Below are 21,813 nucleotides of genomic sequence, written 5' to 3'. Positions count from 1 at the left end.
GATTCTAGAACTTAAAGTTTGAATCTTTCTTAACAAGTAAGTAACAAACTTGAAATTTTTGAATCAAAACATTAATTTTTGATGATATTTTCGAAAATATGATATAAAATTAAGAAAAAGATTTTTGAAAAATATTTTTAAAATTTTCGAAAATGAATAAGAAAAATGAAAAGATTTGATTTTTCAAAATGATTTTGAAAAAGATAAGATTTTCAAATTGAAAATTTGATTTGACTCATAAGAAATAACTAAATTTTAAAAATTTTTGAAAAAGTCAACTCAAATTTTCGAATTTATGAGAAGAAAAGGGAAAGATATTTTTTTATTTTTGAATTTTTAATGATGAGAGAGAAAAACATGAAAAAGACTCATAACATAAAAATTATGAATCAAAACACACAATGCATGCAAGAACACTATGAATGTCAAGATGAACACCAAGAACACCTTGAATGTCAAGATGAACATCAAGAACTTATTTTTGAAAAATTTTCAAGAAAAGAAAACATGCAAGACACCAAACTTAGAAATTTTTCATGTATAGACACTATGAATGCAAGAATGCATATGAAAAACAAGAAAAGACACAAAACAAGAAAATATGAAGATCAAACAAGAAGACTGGCCAAGAACAACTTGAAGATCATGAAGAACACTATGAATGCATGAATTTTCGAAAAATGCATAAAAATTTTAGAAAAAAATGCAATTGACACCACACTTAAGAATTGACTCAAGACTCAAACAAGAAACACAAAATATTTTTTTTGATTTTTATGATTTTATAAAATTTTTTTGGATTTTTGTATATTTTTTTCGAAAAACATATAGGAAAAAGAAAATAAGAAATTCAAAAATTTTTAATAAGAATTCCAGGAATCTTTCAATGTTAGCCTAAAGCTCCAATCCAAGGGTTAGACATGGCTTAATAGCCAGCCAAGCTTTAGTATGATATTACATGCATTGAAGTGATTAGTTGAATCCTCAGTCCAAAGGAATTTGGACATGGCTTTACAGCCAGCCAGGATTCAACAAATCATCATGAAACACTAGAATTCATTCTTAAAAATTCTGAAATAATTTTCAAAAACAAAAGAAAATTATATATATATATATATATCAGTCAGGAGGATATCAAATGGTTATGGAGTTTTCGAATAATAATAATAAATAAACAGAAAATAAAGATAGAAATACTTATATAATTCATTGGTGAGAATTTCAGATAAGCGTATAGAGATGCTTTCGTTCCTCTGAATCTCTGCTTTCCCGCTGTTTTCATCCAATCAGTCTTACTCCTTTCTATGGCAAGCTTTCTGTAAGGGCATCACCGTTGTCAATGGCTACATCCCATCCTCTCTGTGAAAATGGTCCAAATGCTCTGTCACGGCATGGCTAATCATCTGGAGGTTCTCGATCATACTGGAATAGGATTTACTATCCTTTTGCGTCTGTCACTACGCCCAGCACTCGCGAGTTTGAAGTTCGTCACAGCCATTCCTTCCCAGATCCTTCTCGGAATACCACAGACAAGGTTTAGACTTTCCGGATCACAGGAATGGCCATCCATGGGTTCTAACTTATACCACGAAGATACTAATAACTCGGACTCGGTCCCCTGTATTAGATATATAAGAGATACTCATTCTAGCTTGGTTGCATGTATAACGGAAGTGTTTGTTAGGCACGTGTTCATAAGTGAGAATGATGATGAGCGTCACATAATCATCACATTCATCATGTTCTTGGGTGCGAATGGATATCTTAGAAGCGGAATAAGTTGAATTGAATAGAAAATAGTAGTACTTTGCATTAAATCATGAGGAATAGCAGAGCTCCACACCTTAATCTATGGAGTGCAGAAACTCTACCGTTTGAAAATACATAAGTGATAATGGTCCAGGCATATGGCCGAATGGCCAGCCCCCATGAAAGTCTAAGATAGCATAAAAATGATCAAAGATGATCCGAAGATGTAAATACAATAGTAAAAAGTCCTATTTATACTAAACTAGTTACTAGGGTTTACAGAAGTAAGTAATTGATGCATAAATCCACTTCCGGGGCCCACTTAGTGTGTGCTTGGGCTGAGCTTGAAGTTTACAGGTGCAGAGGCTTCTTCTGGAGTTGAACGCCAAGTTGTAACATGTTTTTGGCGTTCAACTCTGGTTCGTGACGTGTTTCTGGCGTTTAACTCCAGGCTGCAGCGTAGAACTGGCATTCAATGCCCTTTTGCGTCGTCTAAACTTGGCCAAAGTAATGATTATTATATATTGCTAGAAAGCCCTAGATGTCTACTTTCCAACGCAATTGGAAGCGCGCCATTTTGAGTTCTGTAGCTCCAGAGAATCCACTTTGAGTGCAGGGAGGTCAGAATCCAATAGTATCAGCAGTCCTTCTTCAATCTCTGAATCTGATTTTTGCTCAAGTCCCTCAATTTCAGCCAGAAAATACCTGAAATCACAGAAAAATACACAAACTCATAGTAAAGTCCAGAAATGTAAATTTAACATAAAAACTAATAAAAATATCCCTAAAAGTAACTAGATCCTACTAAAAACATACTAAAAACAATGCCAAAAAGCGTATAAATTATCCGCTCATCACCCACCCAAAGTTTTGGTGATTCTTCCAACCTAGGTTGTATGTCTTAGAGTGTGGGTCATATGGTGGTCTGGATGAATTGTTCATATAATTTGCTTGTTCCCAGTCACCTTCAGATCCTGGTGCATTCCCTTCTTGTTGGGGCGTTTGGTCCTGAATAACCTAGGCTTGGTTAGCCTCCATCCTTTTTGTTAGAGCTGCTATTTGAGCTGCAATTGCTTTGTTCTGAGCTAACAAAGCGTCTACAGTGTTGAGCTCTAGCACTCCCTTTTTCTGAGTCCTTTCTGAAGCATAGAAATACTCATTTCAGCTACAGTTTCAATGACATCTATGGCCTCTTCAATGGTTTTCTTCTTGTTGAGTGAGCCTCCTGAAGAATGATCCATAGCCTTCTTTGCTTCATAGGATAGTCCCTCATAAAAGATGTGTAGTTGTACCCATTCATTGAACATTTCTGGTGGGCATCTTCTTGTCAGATCTTTGAATCTTTCCCAAGCCTCATAGAGTGTTTCTCTATCTTGTTGTCTGAAAGTTTGTACCTCAGCTCTCAGCCTAATGATTCTTTATGGAGGGTAAAATCTTGCAAGGAATCTGTTCATGACCTCCTCCCATGTGGTTAGGCTATCTTTGGGGAATGATTCCAAGAATGTCGGGGGTGTACCTCGTTGAACTTTACAAGAGTAGTTTATAGATGTCGGGGTGTACCTCGTTGGACTTTACAGTATCACATATCCTCAAGAATGTGCTGAGATGTTGGTTAGGGTCTTCTTGGGCACTTCCTCCATATGAGCAATTGTTCTGAACGAGTGTGATGAGCTGAGGTTTCAGCTCAAAATTGTTGGCATGAATTGTTGGCTTTAAGATGCTGCTGCCATAATTTCCTGGATTTGGGTTGATGTAGGAGCCTAAGACTCTCCTCTCTTGCCCATCATGATTTACTGGACCTTCTCTGGCATGGTTGTGAGCTTCTTCTTCATGATGGTTCTCCATGTTCTCTTCCATATTTGTTTCAAAATACTCCTCCTCTTCCTCAGCGCCAATAACTCTTTTCTCTCTTGCTTCCCTCTTTAGTCTAAGGAAGGTCCTCTCAGGTTCAGAATCAAAGGAAGTTGAAGCCCCGCTTCTTCTACCTGTCATACAACTAGCAAGGCAAAACAAGAGAAGAAAGAAAGAAAAAAATGGAATAAGGAAGTTACTTTTGTTAGAGTGAATGTTAGTGTGAGTGGTGCAATTACTCAAACAGTTAGAAGAGTGAAAATGCGAATGATAAAACAATCAAAGAAGAAAGAGATAGAACTCAAAATAAAAGAAAATAAAAATGCTAAACAAGATAAAATAACAAGGAATTTAAATTGCTTAATCTAGCTCTCCAATTGATTTAATCACTGTCAAATTTAAGCCAATCCCCGGCAACGGCGCCATAAAATTTGATGACCGGAATTCACACCCCATTATAAAATGAGTGATGAATCCGTTCTTTGGCAAGCGCACCAAATATCGTCAAGTAATAACCTACTAGGAGTGGGGTCGAATCCCACAGAGATTAACGGATTAAGGCAAACTATAGTTAATTAATTATCCTAGTTAGACGATTCAATTTTGAAGTGATAAGCAACAAGGAAATGTAAATGACATGAAAGTAAAGGAAAGCAATAAAGTGCAAGAAAGTAAATAGCAAAGAAAGTAAAGTACAAGAAAGTAAAGTGCTGGAAATGTAAAGTGCAGAAAAGTAAATAACTATAAAGTAAATAAAGAAAGAAAGATAAAATAAGCATTGGGATCAAGAGATATTGCATTCTTCGGATTAATTGATTTCATCTCATTTTCAATCATGCAACTCATTGACCTCTTGGCAATCATGATTGATTGAGCCCCAATCCCTTGGTGACTCAATCTCTCAAATCTTGATCAATAGCCAATTCCTTGGTCTAATTGCTCATGAGAAGAGATGAAGCTTGTTCCCTAATTATACCACATACTTTCCTAGGTTCAAGTAGAGGGAGAATTATATGTCACCATATCCAAACACCAAAACCCAAATCCTATTCAAGTGTAAGAAAGAATTTCAAGCATGGTTCTATGTTTCCTCTTCCAAGGTTCCCATAAAACCCAATTACATTCAATCTCTTTTCCAAGATAATTGAATGCTATCATGAAGAACGAAATTCTTTCTAGTAAATCAAAGAGAGATGAAGAGAAGAAGAAGAATAAAAACAATCAATCCATTGAAAAACAATAGACCTCTCTTTCCCAATAGAAAGAGTTAGTAATTCATAACTAAATTATTTACAAAGTAAGTAAGAAAAGAGAAGAAATTGATGGTGAATAGAGAGGGTCCGAAGACTTCCCCCAATCCAGCCATGACTCATTCTATGAAACTAAGGCCTTTATATAGGCTCTCCTAATTACAAACTTAAATGAAATTAAAAGCAAATTAAAATGAAATAAAAATAAACCATTCTAGATGCTTCTTGTGGCCTTGATTAATTGATGAGTGTGTCTTGAATGAGTTGGAGTGGGCTTGATTGAAGGTTGGAGGCTGCAGGAAGAAGTTGGCATGTGGTTTCAAGTGCCACTCCATTGTTGGGGGTGAGGAGCTCTGCTGTGTCTCGATGAATTAATGCAATTATTTCTGTTTTCTATTCAAACACGCTTGTTTCTATCTAAGATGTTCATTTGCACTTCAATATGATGGATGTGATGATCCGTGACACTCATCACCATTCTCAACCTATGAACGCGTGCCGAACAACCACCTCCGTTCGACCTTCGATTGAATGAGTATCTCTTGGATTCCTTAATTAGAATCTTCGTGGTATAAGCTAGAATCCATTGGCAGCATTCTTGAGAATCCGAAAAGTCTAAACCTTGTCTGTGGTATACTGAGTAGGATTCAGGGATTGAATGACTGTGACAAGCTTCAAACTCACAAGGGTTGGGCGTAGTGACAGACGCAAAAGGATCAATGGATCCTATTCCAGCATGAGTGAGAACCGACAGATGATTAGCCGTGTGGTGACAATGCATTTGGACCATTTTCACTAAGAGGACGGATGGTAGCCATTGACAACGGTGATCCACCAACACACAGCTTGCCATAGGAGGAACCTTGCGTGCGTGAAGAAGATGACAGTAAGAAAGCAGAGATTCAGAAGACAAAGCATCTCCAAAACTCCAACATATTCTCCATTACTGCATAACAAGTATTTAATTCATGCTCTTTCATTTTTCGCAATCCAAACTGATAATTATAATTGATATCCTGACTAAGAATTACAAGATAACCATAGATTACTTCAAGCCAACAATCTCCGTGGGATTCGACCCTTACTCACGTAAGGTATTACTTGGACGACCCAGTGCACTTGCTGGTTAGTGGTACGAGTTGTGAAATGTGTGATTTACAATTCGTGCACCAAGTTTTTGGCGCCGTTGCCAGGGATTGTTTGAGTTTGGACAACTGATGGTTTATTTTGTTGCTTAGATTAGGAAATTTTTTCTTTTTTTTTGGTTTAGAGTCTTCTATCATTGTTTTTGGTTGAATTTTTTTAAATTCTTATTTTCTCTTTTTAAATTTTTCAAAAATTTTTACAAACTAATAATTGAGTTTTCCTGTTTGAGTTTAGTTTCATATTTTAAGTTTGGTGTCAATTGCATGTTTTTATTTTCTTTTAAATTTTCGAATTTATATTCATTGTTCTTTCTTAATCTTTAAGTTGTTCTTGTTTATTTTCCTTGTTTGATCTTTAGTTTTTCTTGTTTTGTGATTTTTCTTGTTTTTCTAGTGCTTTTTCAAAATATCAGTTTTCAAAAAAAATTTTATAAATTAAATACCTTATTAAAACACTTTAAATTTATAACTCAATTCGCTAGAGCGTTGTGTTTATGTTTCTGGTAATTAGGAATTTTTCTTTTAAAACTTTTTCAAAAATAATTTTTCTTTGATTAAATCTGGTGCCAAACTTTTAAGTTTGGTGTTCTCTTGTTATTTTTCTTTAATTTTCGAAAAGTTATTCTTAGTTTTCTAAAAGTTTTAAGTTTGGTGTTCCCTTTTATGTTCTTGAATCTTTGAATCTTGTTCTTGTGAGTCTTCAAGGTGTTCTTGAGTCTTCTTTGTATTTTGATCTTAAAATTTTTAAGTTTGGTGTTCCTTGGTGTTTTCCCTCCAAAATTTTTGAAAATAAAGAGCATTGGATCTAAAAATTTAAGTTTTGTGTTTTTTTATTGTTTTTTTCTTTCCTCATTGAATTCAAAAATATCTTTTCCCTTTATTTTAACTGATTTTCGAAAATTACCTTTAAAAATTCAGATTTTTATTTTAAAAATCAAATCTTTTCAAAATTCAAAATCTTATTCAAAAATCATATTCAAAAATTTTCAAATCTTTTCAAATAATTAGTCAATTCAACATTCAAATTTCTTTTTATTTTCTTTTTTTTAATTTTTGTAATCTATATTTTATTTTCTAATTATTTTACTTTATTTTATTTTATTTTTTTGGTTATTTTTAATTAAATAAAAGAAAAACAAAAAAAATAAAAACATATTTTACTTGTAATTCACATCATCTCCTTTTCTCCATCATGGATCAAAGTGGAAATGAACAGTCCAGAAGGACTCTGGAGTCATATGCTAACCCCACTACTGCTGCATATGGGAGTAGTATCTGTATACCCTCCATAAAAGCAGGCAGTTTTGAGCTAAATCCTCAGCTCATTGTCATGGTGCAGCAAAACTATTGAAAAGGCTCAAGAGCTTATTGATATAGTTGTCAAAAACCAGCATCTGTACATAAGTAATGGGTCCTCCATAAAAGAAGAAGCCAAAGCAGTATCTACTGAACTTGGTCCTCCAGAACAAGTTGCTGAACTCAATCAACAATTGTGCTTTCTAACAAAATAGCTAGTAGAATTCAAGGAGATGCTACAAGACACTAAAAATGCTAATAAAAATATGGAGGCACAGTTGAATCAGACAAAACAGCAGTTATCAAAGCAGATAACAGAAGAGTGCAAGGCATTTCAATTAAGAAGTGGGAAAACATTAAATACCTCACTTCAGAGTAGCAGAAAGCCAAGGAAAGTACAACTGACAGAGGATGAGCAAAATATCATCCAAAATCCCTCTGAGGACAGTAAGAGCCCAGAGAGGAATGATTCTGGCGCTCAAATGCCAGAAAAGGAATGCCAGAAAAGGATGGAGAGCTTGTGTTAAACTCCCAACCCATGCTCAGTTCTGGTGTTCAAACGCCACAAACAAGCAAGGAGTCGGCGTTAAACGCCCAAAGGAAGCTCAACTCTGGCGTCCAATGTAACGACCCAACTTCCAATACGTCATGATCGTACCAAAAGTAAGGCGTTACTGACCTGTTTTCCTTATTAACTATTTACTATTAAGCCTTTAGTTCGATATCGCGATTCAATTTTAGTAAAAATACTAGAAATTTTTGTTCTCCACCATATAATTAATTCTCAGTCAATACGTTAATTCGTAATCATTTTAGTACATTCACAAACTAATAGTACAAGCAAGAGATTCAGTTCAACATACAAACAAGTCACAGCAAGACAAACAGCACAATCACAGGGAAGTACAATGTGCAAACACAACCAAATGCAAATGCGCAAACAAGGATGATGCATGTCTAGCTCTAGTGCAGGTAATGAGCTCATTTGTCAGTTACATACCCGCTCCCGACGTTACCCGGAGTCCTTTGACCAGGTAAGGCTTCCCTGTTGGCAATGCCCCTCGCAAGAGTCCTTTGACTTGTGAGGCAAACCACTGCAAGAGTCCTTTGACTTACAGGAGCACACACACACACACACACTGTAAGAGTCCTTTGACTTACAAGAGTATATGCCAGTTGTGTTTTCTCGATACCTCTGTAAGAGTCCTCTGACTTACAGAATAGCATTATAGCTAAGTATCCCAGGGAAGCACTCTCAGTGGTCGTACCACCATCTATCTGACTGCCTTCACGCAGCAGATCATCACATAATCATCCTCATTATCATCATTCATTATCATTCTCTTTATTCATCATCACATTCTTATGCAATATCTTTCATTCTAGTTCTCTATCAAAGACTCAAGAAAATCATTTATTTTTAAATTCATTAAACACTTTTCAAAACATAATCTTTCATTAGAAGTAATCAAATAAAACTCTTTCTATATTGAATCAAATTTAAAACATAATTTCTTTCTTAAATAATTCAAGTTCGAAACATAAACCCTTCCTTAGTAATTCAAATTCAAAATATTATAATTCTTTTCTTAACTAAATAAAATTGTTTTCATAATAAATTCAGCTCATACATAATACTTTAATCAATAGATAAAACTTAAATAACATAACCTTCCAAATTCAAACCTTCTAAAATAACTTTTCAAATAAAACTTCAAATTTTATAAAATTTCGGCAGCACCTCCCCTAAAACTCGGACTTAGCCACCCTTACGGGTTCCCTCTTTCTCAACAAATCTCCCCCTTTCCTCAACAATTACCAAATAAGAGGTTCTCAAATCAGTCAGAAAATTCACAATTTACAATAGCCAACAGTTCAGTCATAACCCACAATTCCCACATAACCCATCAATTCAACTTTCACCTCATCAATTCGTAACTAACTTTCATTTATCATAAGATTCTTTCAAAATTAAACTCAATAAACTAGTATTCCATGAAACTTGGTGTTGAGGTAATTTGGTCACAATAAAAACTTGTACCATCTCTCTTAAAATTCTGTTATTGTTTCCTAAGAAAATGCAGAAAAACAGCAGCAAGTAGTAAGTTTGATAAATTCCTTAAAAATCCAGTTTTCACCCAATGCCTTTCAAAATTCACGACATCAAACAAGACTCTTTTAGCTTTTTATTGAATCAAATTCCAGATTAATACCATGTCATATGAAAAAGTTATGAAGTGAGAAACACAGCCAGGCCTTTTAGAATTCGGTTTCCAAAAATCCAGTGAGTTATCCATACTCTTTTCAACATATCTATTTGGTTAAATAGGATATTGACATGAAATTTAAAATGAAGATTGTGGACACAGGAAGCTTGAAAATGCCGTTAGTTTCAGCTCAAATACTTACCAGAATTGAAAGTTAAGTTAAAACGTTAAATCCCCTACCTCAATATCGAAACTCGCAAAAATCACTAAACACAGCTGCTCCATTAGCAGTTTCCAGCACCTATTTCCACGGCAGCAACAATGACAAGGTTAAATGCCTCCTCTCCTCTCCTCTCCGATCTGGGATTCCAGAAGTAGCAGCCATTTTCAAACAGAGCCAGCAGCGATGTGAGGTGGCCACGGTAGCAAGCAAAAACCATGAATTCAAATCGGATAAAAGTAACAATTCTGGAAGTTTAGGAAAAAATCAAATTGGAACAAAGCAAGGCTAATAAAATGGCAGTGGAATAAACAAAAACATCAAGTGAAGATTCAGAACACAAATGTCTTACAACATTTAGAAGGTAGTAACAGAACGAAGAAGCAGCGGTAGCAGTACGGACGACTGCAATAGCAAGCTCAGGTGGTGGCAGGGCAACTTCCTCCTTCCTCACATGGCAGCGACGGTGACATCTACGGTGACGACGGCGATGGCAGCAATGCTATTTTCCTCTCTGGCGGTTGCGTTTTCTCTGCAGGCTCCCTCTCACTCTTCGGGTTCTTCCCAAGCGATGGTGGTGGCTTCCCTCGACGGCGACAGCGACATGGCGGCGCGGTGGTTCGGCGACGGCGCTACAGCCCTTGTCAAGCTTTGGCGTCATCAACGGTGATGCCTCTCAGTACCATCGCGTTCTGTCTGGCGATGGCCAAGCCTCCTTCCCAGCGACGGCGTTCGGGCTCCCTTCCTCACCGGCGGCTCTGATGGCATTAGCAAGGCAGAGCAACAGCGGTAAACCCTAGTGGCAGCAGCGATGGTCAGCGGTGCTCCTTGGACGACTACGCGTGCGATGGGTCCAACGGCGGTGACAGCAACGCGGGCTCCACAGAGGTCGCGGTGGCTGGACTTCGCAGCGCTGCAACTCGCGTGGATAGCGACGACGGTGACGGCGAAGAACCCCCAGCGGCGGCTCTGGCGACTGAACGGTGGCTGCGTGGCGACGGTGTCTCCCTTCTCTCCTTCCTTGGATCACACTCTGATTTCCTATCTCTCCCTGTCTAATTCCGTTTCTACGTTAGGTTTAGGAAGGGGGTGGGGGCTGCGGTCAGAAGCTGGGGAAAGGGAAAAATTAGGGTTAGGTTTCTTAATTTAGGAATTTAGGTTTCTGAGTTTGATTTGGGAATTTAGGAATTAGGGATTTTATAAAGTAATATGGATAGATATGAATAGATATTTTGATAAAATTGAATAGTAGAGTAATTTTAAAATCAAATATACTCTATTAAAAATATTTAGGAATATTATTTATCAACATATTGCTAAGTTCAATCAATCATTTCTAATTTAAAATATAAAATGAACATATTAATCATATAATTATAAAATATAGTTCAAACTCAATATTAATCATTCAAATTAAATGATATAACTTCTCATTATTTTTCTATCACTAGACTTTAATTTCAATTCATAAAATCATTAATTATAATAAAAATTGTACATAAATATTAATTGATGTAAACTTAAAGTATTTATAAAAATTAATCTAATCATTTCTAATAAATTAATTTCTAAGAGTTCAAATTAATAACATAATTCATTCAAAATAGAATTTATTTAAATTAAATTATACAATTTTTCTTATTTTTCAATTATCAAAATTATAATTTCAATTATACCAAATATCTAATAAAAATTATATAAAATTTCTAATTAATTTAAACTTCAATTATTATGAAACTCCATTTAATTACCTTTAGTAAAATAATTTCCTTAAAATAAAATTATCAACAAATAAAATAAATCACAAATAACTAATTATTTAATTTTCAAAAACTAGGGTTGTTACATTCTACCCACCTTAAAAAAATTTTCGCCCTCGAAAATTGCTAGAATAAAATAAATCCGAACTTAAATCAAATAAAATAGAATATATGAAAGAAGCATAGGCATTTCTCAAGAATGAATATTCAAAAAGTTACGTAAGACATCAGATTCATAGGCAAGCAAAGGTATACAAGAATGACAAGGTATGGTTGGAAAACAATCAAATCACATTCTAAGGAGGAAATTCAAACCAGAGAATTCCAATGAAAGCAACGAAGAAAAGGATGGCACGAGTTCATGTGGCACGAGTAAAGATTATACGTCGAATCAAAGCTAACTTCATAACCTCTAACGCTTCCAAACCCCGTTAATCGCATCACTTATAACTTCTATTTCGTCTATGATAACCCATTAGTGTTCCCATATACATAAATCATTAGTATTAAGTTGGCCAGACCTAATACCATGAGGAATGCAATGGTAAACTAATAGCGTTAATCATCAGACAGTCATGCAAATAAAACACAAACTCTTGTTACCAGAACAAGTCACAAAGCATGACAGATACTCAGAGTATGCAATGAAGCATAGTCAGTCCTTTCCCAAGGCTCTAACAGGAACGAACTGCTCTGATACCATATTGTAACGACCCAACTTCCAATACGTCATGATCGTACCAAAAGTAAGACGTTACTGACCTGTTTTCCTTATTAACTATTTACTATTAAGCCTTTAGTTTGATATCGCGATTCAATTTTAGTAAAAATACCAGAAATTTTTGTTTGAACTAATAGTACAAGCAAGAGATTCAGTTCAACATACAAACAAGTCACAGCAAGACAAACAGCACAATCACAGGGAAGTACAATGTGCAAACCCAACCAAATGCAAATGCGCAAACAAGGATGATGCATGTCTAGCCCTAGTGCAGGTAATGAGCTCATTTGTCGGTTACATACCCGCTCCCGACGTTACCCGGAGTCCTTTGACCAGGTAAGGCTTCCCTGTTGGCAATGCCCCTCGCAAGAGTCCATTGACTTGTGAGGCAAACCACTGCAAGAGTCCTTTGACTTGCAGGGCGGCACTAGCAACCCACTACAAGAGTCCTTTGACTTGCATGGCAGAGCTAGTTAACTTATATCTGCCCAACACACTCACTGTAAGAGTCCTTTGACTTACAGGAGCACGCACACACACACTCACTGTAAGAGTCCTTTGATTTACAAGAGTATATGCCAGTTGTGTTTTCTCGATACCTCTGTAAGAGTCCTCTGACTTACAGAATAGCATTATAGCTAAGTATCTCAGGGAAGCACTCTCAGTGGTCGTACCACCATCTATCTGACTGCCTTCACGCAGCAGATCATCACATAATCATCCTCATTATCATCATTCATTATCATTCTCTTTATTCATCATCACATTCACATTCTTATGCAATATCTTTCATTCTAGTTCTCTATCAAAGACTCAAGAAAATCATTTATTTTTAAATTCATTAAACACTTTTCAAAACATAACCTTTCATTAGAAGTAATCAAATAAAACTCTTTCTATATTGAATCAAATTTAAAACATAATTTCTTTCTTAAATAATTCAAGTTCGAAACATAAACCCTTCCTTAGAAATTCAAATTCAAAATATTATAATTCTTTTCTTAACTAAATAAAATTGTTTTCATAATAAATTCAGCTCATACATAATACTTTAATCAATAGATAAAACTTAAATAACATAACCTTCCAAATTCAAACCTTCTAAAATAACTTTTCAAATAAAACTTCAAATTTTATAAAATTTCGGCAGCACCTCCCCTAAAACTCGGACTTAGCCACCCTTTCGGGTTCCCTCTTTCTCAACAAATCTCCCCCTTTCCTCAACAATTACCAAATAAGAGGTTCTCAAATCAGTCAGAAAATTCACAATTTACAATAGCCAACAGTTCAGTCATAACCCACAATTCCCACATAACCGATCAATTCAACTTTCACCTCATCAATTTGTAACTAACTTTCATTTATCATAGGATTCTTTCAAAATTAAACTCAATAAACTAGTATTCCAAGAAACTTGGTGTTGAGGTAATTTGGTCACAATAAAAACTAGTACCATCTCTTTTAAAATTCTGTTATTGTTTCCTAAGAAAATACAGAAAAACAGCAGCAAGTAGTAAGTTTGATAAATTCCTTAAAAATCCAGTTTTCACCCAATGCCTTTCAAAAGTCACGACCTCAAACAAGACACTTTTAGCTTTTTATTGAATCAAATTCCAGATTAATACCATGTCATATGGAAAAATTATGAAGTGAGAAACACAGCCAGGCCTTTTAGAATTCGGTTTCCAACAACTAACAAATTTCAAATGCATTTCAGGTCATTCATGACAATTAAGAAATTCTAAACCATTGTTAACCATTTGCACTTATTCAAATAACTTGGTGGGCATTCTAAATTAAAAACGTTAAATCCCCTACCTCAATATCGAAACTCGCAAAAATCACTAAACACAGCTGCTCCATTAGCAGTTTCCAGCACCTATTTCCACGGCAGCAACAATGTCAAGGTTAAACGCCTCCTCTCATCTCCTCTCCGATCTGGGATTCCAGAAGTAGCAGCCATTTTCAAACAGAGCCAGCGATGTGAGGTGGCCACGGTAGCAAGCAAAAACTATGAATTCAAATCGGATAAAAGTAACAATTCTGGAAGTTTAGGACAAAATCAAATTGGAACAAAGCAAGGCTAATAAAATGGCAGTGGAATAAACAAAAACATCAAGTGAAGATTCAGAACACAAATGTCTTACAACAATTAGAAAGTAGTAACAGAACGAAGAAGCAGCGGTAGCAGTACGGACGAATGCAATAGCAAGCTCAGGTGGTGGCAGGGCAACTTCTTCCTTCCTCACATGGCAGCGACGGTGACATCTACGGTGACGACGGCGATGGCAGCAATGCTATTTTCCTCTCTGGCGGTTGCGTTTTCTCTGCAGTCTCCCTCTCACTCTTCGGGTTCTTCCCAAGCGATGGTGGTGGCTTCCCTCGACGGCGACAGCGACATGGCGGCGCGGTGGTTCGGCGACGGCGCCCTTGTCAAGCTTTGGCGTCATCAACGGTGATGCCTCTCAGTACCATCGCGTTCTGTCTGGCGACGGCCAAGCCTCCTTCCCAGCGACGGCGTTCGGGCTCCCTTCCTCACCGGCGGCTCTGATGGCATTAGCAAGGCAGAGCAACGGCGGTAAACCCTAGTGGCAGCAGCGATGGTCAGCGGTGCTCCTTGGACGACTACGCGTGCGATGGGTCCAACGGCGGTGACAGCAATGCGGGCTCCACGGAGGTCGCGGTGGCTGGACTTCGCAGCGCTGCAACTCGCGTGGATAGCGACGACGGTGACGGCGAAGAACCCCCAGCGGTGGCTCTGGCGACTGAACGGTGGCTGCGTGGCGACGGTGTCTCCCTCCTCTCCTTCCTTGGATCACACTCTGATTTCCTATCTCTCCCTGTCTAATTCCGTTTCTACGTTAGGTTTAGGAAGGGGGTGGGGGCTGCGGTCTGGGGAAAGGGAAAAATTAGGGTTAGGTTTCTTAATTTAGGGATTTAGGTTTCTAGTTTAATTTGGGAATTTAGGAATTAGGGATTTTATAAAGTAATATGGATAGATATGAATAGATATTTTGATAAAATTGAATAGTAGAGTAATTTTAGAATCAAATATACTCTATTAAAAATATTTAGGAACATTATTTATCAACATATTGCTAAGTTCAATCAATCATTTGTAATTTAGAATATAAAATGAACATATTAATCATATAATTACAAAATATAGTTCAAACTCAATATTAATCATTCAAATTAAATGATATAACTTCTCATTATTTTTCTATCACTAGACTTTAATTTCCATTTAATTACCTTTAGTAAAATAATTTCCTTAAAATAAAATTATCAACAAATAAAATAAATCACAAATAACTAATTATTTAATTTTCAAAAACTAGGGTTGTTACATCCGACGCCAATCCAGCTTCCACCCCTGGCATTCAAACGCCAGTGAGGGATCAGACACACACAAGTGCTGATAACAACCCCTCTAAAAAGGCTTCTCCAACCACCTCTGTAGGAAATAAACCTGCAGCAACCAAGGTTGAAGAATACATAGCCAAAATACCTTATCCTCAAAAACTCCGCCAAGAGGAGCAGGATAGGCAATTTGCTCGCTTTGCAGAGTATCTCAGGACTCTTGAAATAAAGATTTCATTTGCAGAGGCACTTGAGCAAATACCTTCTTATGCCAAGTTCATGAAAGAGATCTTGAGTCATAAGAAGGATTGAAGAGAAACTGAAAGAGTTCTCCTCACTGAAGAATGCAGTGCAGTCATTCTGAAAAGCTTCCCAGAAAAGCTTAAAGATCCCGGGAGCTTCATGATACCATGCACATTAGAGGGTAATTGCACCAAGACAGATTTATGTGATCTTGGGGCAATTATCAATCTAATACCTGCATCCACTATCAGAAAGCTTGGTTTAACTGAAGAAGTCAAACCAACCCGAATATGTCTCCAACTTGCTGATGGCTCCATTAAATACCCATCAAACCAACCCCTCTGCACCCTTCACCACCACCCACACCAGACCGCCGCCCCAGCGCCGACCACCCAAACCCATCGCGCCAACCATCCCCCACTCCTTCTTCCTTCTCTCTCCTTCTTCTCTCTCTCTCTTCTCTTCTCTCTTCCACCACCGCGGCCAGCCACCGCCACCCACATCACAACCGCACCTCCCACCACCACCCTCACCCCCTCCCATCCTTCCCCCTTAACCCCTACCCCTCCCATTACCCCTACCCGAAACCCCTACCACCGGACAGCTGACCACCGCCGCGCCAACTGCCTGCACCGCCGCGTCAGTCACTGTAACGACCCAACTTCCAAAACGTCATGATCGTACCAAAAGTAAGCCATTACTAACCTGCTTTCCTTTATTAACTATTTACTATTGAGCCTTTAGTTCGATATTGTGTTTCAGTTTTTAAGAAAATTCTAGAAATATTTTGTTTTTGGTTTATCAAAATCATATATTCAAGATCACTAAGTAACAATAATCACATAATTATTAATAATAATATCTATCATACAAAAGATTTCAAATAAAACTCAGATACAAATCCTATCCCTCTGTATAAAATAAAAATCTTAAGCAATAAGGGCGAGGGAACTCTATGAAAGCAAATTAACTCACAATTAACTCATAAATAAATTCTATAATAGCCCGCAGCTTCACACCGTTCTTCGAACCTGTGTTACTGAAAAGGTAGAAGATTTTGGGGTGAGAACAAACCACACATTCTCAGTAGGGAATGGGAATGCCGTAAAAGTAATAAAATAAAATGCAAATAATTAACATACTCAAGGAAACTATATTTCATCAAACCTTTTGGATATACTCTTAGCTTTACTTTAACTAATTGATCACCTTTTTCGAAGACTCTAAACTCAAAACAGATCTCAATGACAAGATTAATTATATCAATCATTTTTCAGCCACTTAATTAATTCTCAATCACTACGTCATTTATTAATCTCTTTAAAACATTCAGAAACTAAAAGTACAAGCAAGAGATTTAATTCAACATACAAAAAAATCACAACAAGACAAGCAGCACAAATTACAAAGAAATAAAACAAGCAAACACAATCAAATACAGATGCGCAGATAAGGATGATACATGTCTAGCCCTAGTGCAGGTAATGAGCTCATTTGTCGGTTTCTACCCGCTGCCGACATAACCCAGCATTACTAGCCGGATATGGCTTTCCTATTAGCTATACCCTTGTGTACAGGAAATAACCCCTCTGCCACCACAGGGTCCACTGCACGCAGGAAATAACACATCTGCCACTGCAGGGATGTATGCTGACACAACTTCTGTATACAGAAAATAACCCTTCTGCCACTACAGAAATGGAACAGGTGGTCACGGTACTTCTGTAGCAGGAAATAACCACTCTGCCTTACAGAATTAAAATATGGATCTGTACCACAGGAAAGCGTTCTCAGTGGTCGCACCACCATCTATCTGACTGCCTCAATGCAGCAGATGATCATACAAGTATATCTGGCGTTGCTTTAACGCAACAAATGAATAAACACATCTCTTGGGTTGCCTCAGGCAACAAATGACCTTTCAACAGGTCCTCTACTTTTTATTCTCTTTAATAATCATAAATACGCAAGCGGGACAAAACCCACGTCCTTGCCAACAATTTCATAAACAGAATACCTTTCCTCAAAAGAATCAGTGTAATTATCATCATAAGTTATCATTCTCGTTATTCATCTCCAGTTATATAAGCTTCAATCTTTTAGCAGTTCTCAAACTTAATTCTAATTAATCATGAACCAACATTAACAACTACCAAAACCAATTCCAACCAGTCACAAGTCAATTCCACAGCCAATCCGATACATCAGATAACTAAAAATAACAACAAGCACTTACTCTCAATAACCAGAATATAGCCACACAACTCAACTAATTCAGTATAATCACATAGAATCAGAACTTTTCAACAATTCCATCAAAATAAAAAAAACCAATATCAATTATAGCTTCAAACACTCACAACAAAGCCCAAAGACATTCACAGCCATAACCTGAATTCAATACTCCAATTAAAACACTAAAACATCATCAAACTTAATCCAAATTTCACAACCTCAACCCAAGCTTATTTCTATCAATTAGTCTCTCATAACAACAAAACCAATTACATTCACAGCAGCAATCCAAACTCAATTTATCAATTATCCATACAACAGCTGTTCAATAATTAACTCGGCATATTTCAATTTAATAAGTTACACTAAGTTAATCATTATTCACAACAGCATCTAAGTTCAATCATAGCTCAGAATAATCACAACGACTAACTAATTTCAAATGTATTTCAAGTCATTCATGTTAATTAAGAAATTCTTAACCATTATTAACCATTTGCATTTATCCAATAACTTTGTAGGTATTCTAAATTAAAAACGTTTAACTTTAAAAATAAATCCCCTACCTCGATTAGCCGAAATTCGATATTCAAATGCAACAAAGCCTTCTTTTATTTTTAATTCGCAGTGGCAACAACCTTGAACCGAATCAACAGCAGCGGCATTTCTGATCACTTCTCAGCAGCAGCAGTGGCATGAACTAATCGATTCAGAACCAGAATAGTACTATTGATAAGCACCAACGACCTCGGTGGCAGCAAAATAGTAGTGGTTCTAATGGTGGTTTCCTGGGCAGCTCGAACGTTGGTTCCCGGTGGCAGAAGGCTCAGGCAACTTGCAGAATTCAGAGGCAGAGACAGAATAGGAGATAAAAATGAGTAGTGACATGGATAAATTTCTTTAGAATTAGAACAGTACCCTCGGCAAGCTCCAACAACCTTCCCGGGGACAGCTACAGCGGCGCAGTGGTTCGGCGACCGCGCCACAGCCCTTTTCGAGCTTTGGCATCATCAACGGTGATGCCTCTCAGTACCATCGTGTTCCGTTCGGCGACGGCCAAGCCTCCTTGCCAGCGACGATGTTCGGGCTCCCTTCCTCAGCGGCGGCTCTGATGGCAATAGCAAGGCAGAGCAACGACGATAAACCCTAGTGGTAGCAGCGATGGTCAGCGGCGCTCTAAATTATCAACAAATAAAATAAATCACAAATAACTAATTATTTGATTTTCAAAAACTAGGGTTGTTACAGTCACCACCGCCACCACCCCCCAGCCATCTCGCTGCCCTACTTTCGTTCATACGCCTATCAGGTTCCACAAAACGCCACTCTTCTTTCAATTTGTAGTTAATTGCACATTTTTCCGTTTACGTTCAAAACTAGGCTAGTTAGAGATGTATGTTGTAGTGGATTCTAGGTTGTTAGGTAGCTAAGATGTGGTTAGTGGATTTAGGCCTGATAATTGCGCTGTTCGTGCTTCTTGTTTTATCAATTTCACAATTCTTATGTTGTTGCTGTTCATATGCTGTTCTTCACTGTTGCATGATGCTTTTTACACTGTTTTTCGTGTTCATATTCCGTATTTGTATTTGCAGCTGTATTTTAATTCATATGAACTATTCTGCTTGCTGTTTATTATCCGGGAACATCCAATTTTAGCCGGAATGCTGCCCAAATTTTTGTAAACTGTTCTGATTTTCCTTCATGTTTTGGTTTTGGCAATTTGAATTCTGCTTTACTCAGCTTTTACCAAACCAATTCATAACTCCAAGGACAAGCTTTCTTATTCTTTTCAATCTCCTGGTTAATAAATTGCATTTTTGATGATTCAATTCCAAATTTTGCTATTTCCATATCTATATGAATCATCATCAACCTTATTTCCTTGTTTGAATATGAGTTGACTGTTGCTTATAATTGTGAATTCTTGCTACTTAGAAACTGATCATCATGCCACTTATTCTGACTTTCTTTTTACTAACTCCCTGCTTTCAACTTTCTAACCTCTTTTTCAATCCTAACCAACCTAATTTTCCAAACATCTCTTCTTGGTTTTTTTTCACTATCCTCTTTAACCTTCTAACCATGGCATGATTATAGTTTTTTCTAATTAACATGAATTCTATTTCTATTACATTTTGGATTGTAAATTTTTCTTCTCGGATTTCTAACTCCTATACAATCCAAAATGCACAATTATTCACCTCATTTCATTATTCTACTGCTCCTTTGCCACTTTATGCTTATCTTGTTATTTGCCTACTCGTTTTCCTGATTTTATTATATCCTGGATTTTTTTTAGGATGTCTGACCCTCAAAGAAAGGGAAAAGGAAAGGCAACAACTGGCAAACGGAAAAGAGGTGAATCCTCTATGTCTCTCCTAGAGCTTATGCATGATGAATCCTGGCGGGAGAAGCACTTCACCCCGCAGGAGAAGGCTGACCAGCTCCTCCCTGCCAATGATCCATTTAAGTTTGCAAACCGATACTGTGAGCTCAAGTATCCGGTGTTTGCTACCTCCAGAAATCTATACCTGGAGAGGACTCTGAAAATTCCAGAAGAATTACAACAGTACACCTCCGATCAGATCAAACAAAGAGGCTGATTCTTCTTGGAGAGGAATTTGACTGAGGTCAATGGACTAAATTCCCATAATGGTCCCCCAGATTCAGCCCGTGCATGAATTTAGCTCCTGAGATTCCAATTGCACTATTTATGTCCTCCAGATTGCGATCCGGGCACCATAATGATCCTTCGGTGAATTTCCGGCGTGACTCAGCGACGGTCATGCTTATGTGGCACAGCCACTGCCACGTTGGACGTCAGAGTATACAGATGACATGAATTGTGTTGTAAAATTCCCCAATGTAGTCCCTGTTTTCATGTTTAAACCTTAAAACTTCGTTGGCCTCCCCTCAATGTGGTTCTCTCCATCAACGTCTCCTTCTGCATCTGTTGTGTACACCAATAGCTGTCCCCCATGAGAGGAACTGGGAGCCATGGCTAGAAAATTATGGTAAAATTATATGCCCCAATGATAAGCTTAATGCTTACAGAAGACACTATAAAAAAAGAAGCAAAACACAAGGTGCCTGTAAAATCCATGACTCTCTTACTCATTTCACAACTTCATGAACTCAACCATTTTACTCAAACTGTAAACCACAGCACAAGAAACAAAGATTTAACTTTAAACTAGCATAAACAATTTTCAATTGCACCATTCCCCAACAACATAGCTTTCAACTTTAAAGGAAACGAATGGAAGGATGTAAACTTAGTTACCTGAGAGCCAGCAAGGTCCTCAAAATGCTTGACCCAATCCTCCATCATGGCATCCTTACCGAAATCATCGGCCGATGACGGAGCCATGAATTCGAGACCCTTGACAGCCTCCCTGGTCTGCTCCCTCAGCTTGTCGAGTGCCTCGCTGACGTGGGCATCTTTGGGAGCCTTCTGTTTCCCCTTTTTCTTGTTTTTCAAATCGGGTAACCCACTACCCATCCCCAATCCTTGAACCCTAGAAGGAAGAGAAGGTGCCTCCTTTTTCTTAAGCTATGAAGTGGAGTGAATAGTGAATGTTGGGTCTTGTAGAAAGTTGTATTTTGCTTCATCACTCCATCAACGATGACCGGTTCGAACTTCCTATAACATGGCTCCCAGTTCCTTTCATGGGGGACAACTATTGGTTCCTACAACGTTGATGGAGAGAACCACATTGAGGGGAGGCCAACGAAGTTTTAGGGTTTAAACATGAAGACAGGGACTACATTGG

At 37.4% G+C, this 21,813-nt stretch overlaps 1 long non-coding RNA gene across 4 annotated transcripts; it reads right to left on the bottom strand.

Annotated features, from left to right (window-relative positions):
* On the bottom strand, nucleotides 2,402–15,147 carry LOC110268833. 4 transcript variants are annotated; one of them, XR_002357393.1, is made up of 5 exons: nucleotides 14,347–15,147; nucleotides 14,018–14,210; nucleotides 10,071–10,827; nucleotides 9,739–9,966; nucleotides 3,532–3,745 (listed from the first exon to the last, which is right to left on the bottom strand). It is a non-coding gene; the product is annotated as an uncharacterized LOC110268833 (long non-coding RNA). The 4 variants fall into 4 exon arrangements; XR_002357391.1 differs by lacking the exon at nucleotides 3,532–3,745 and adding an exon at nucleotides 2,402–2,454 and having other exon boundaries at nucleotides 9,739–10,827; XR_002357390.1 differs by having other exon boundaries at nucleotides 3,531–3,745; nucleotides 9,739–10,827.

This window comes from Arachis ipaensis, chromosome B02, assembly GCF_000816755.2.
Source record: "Arachis ipaensis cultivar K30076 chromosome B02, Araip1.1, whole genome shotgun sequence".
Classification (NCBI taxonomy): domain Eukaryota; kingdom Viridiplantae; phylum Streptophyta; class Magnoliopsida; order Fabales; family Fabaceae; genus Arachis; species Arachis ipaensis.
This window is presented reverse-complemented; position numbering and strand designations above follow the sequence as displayed.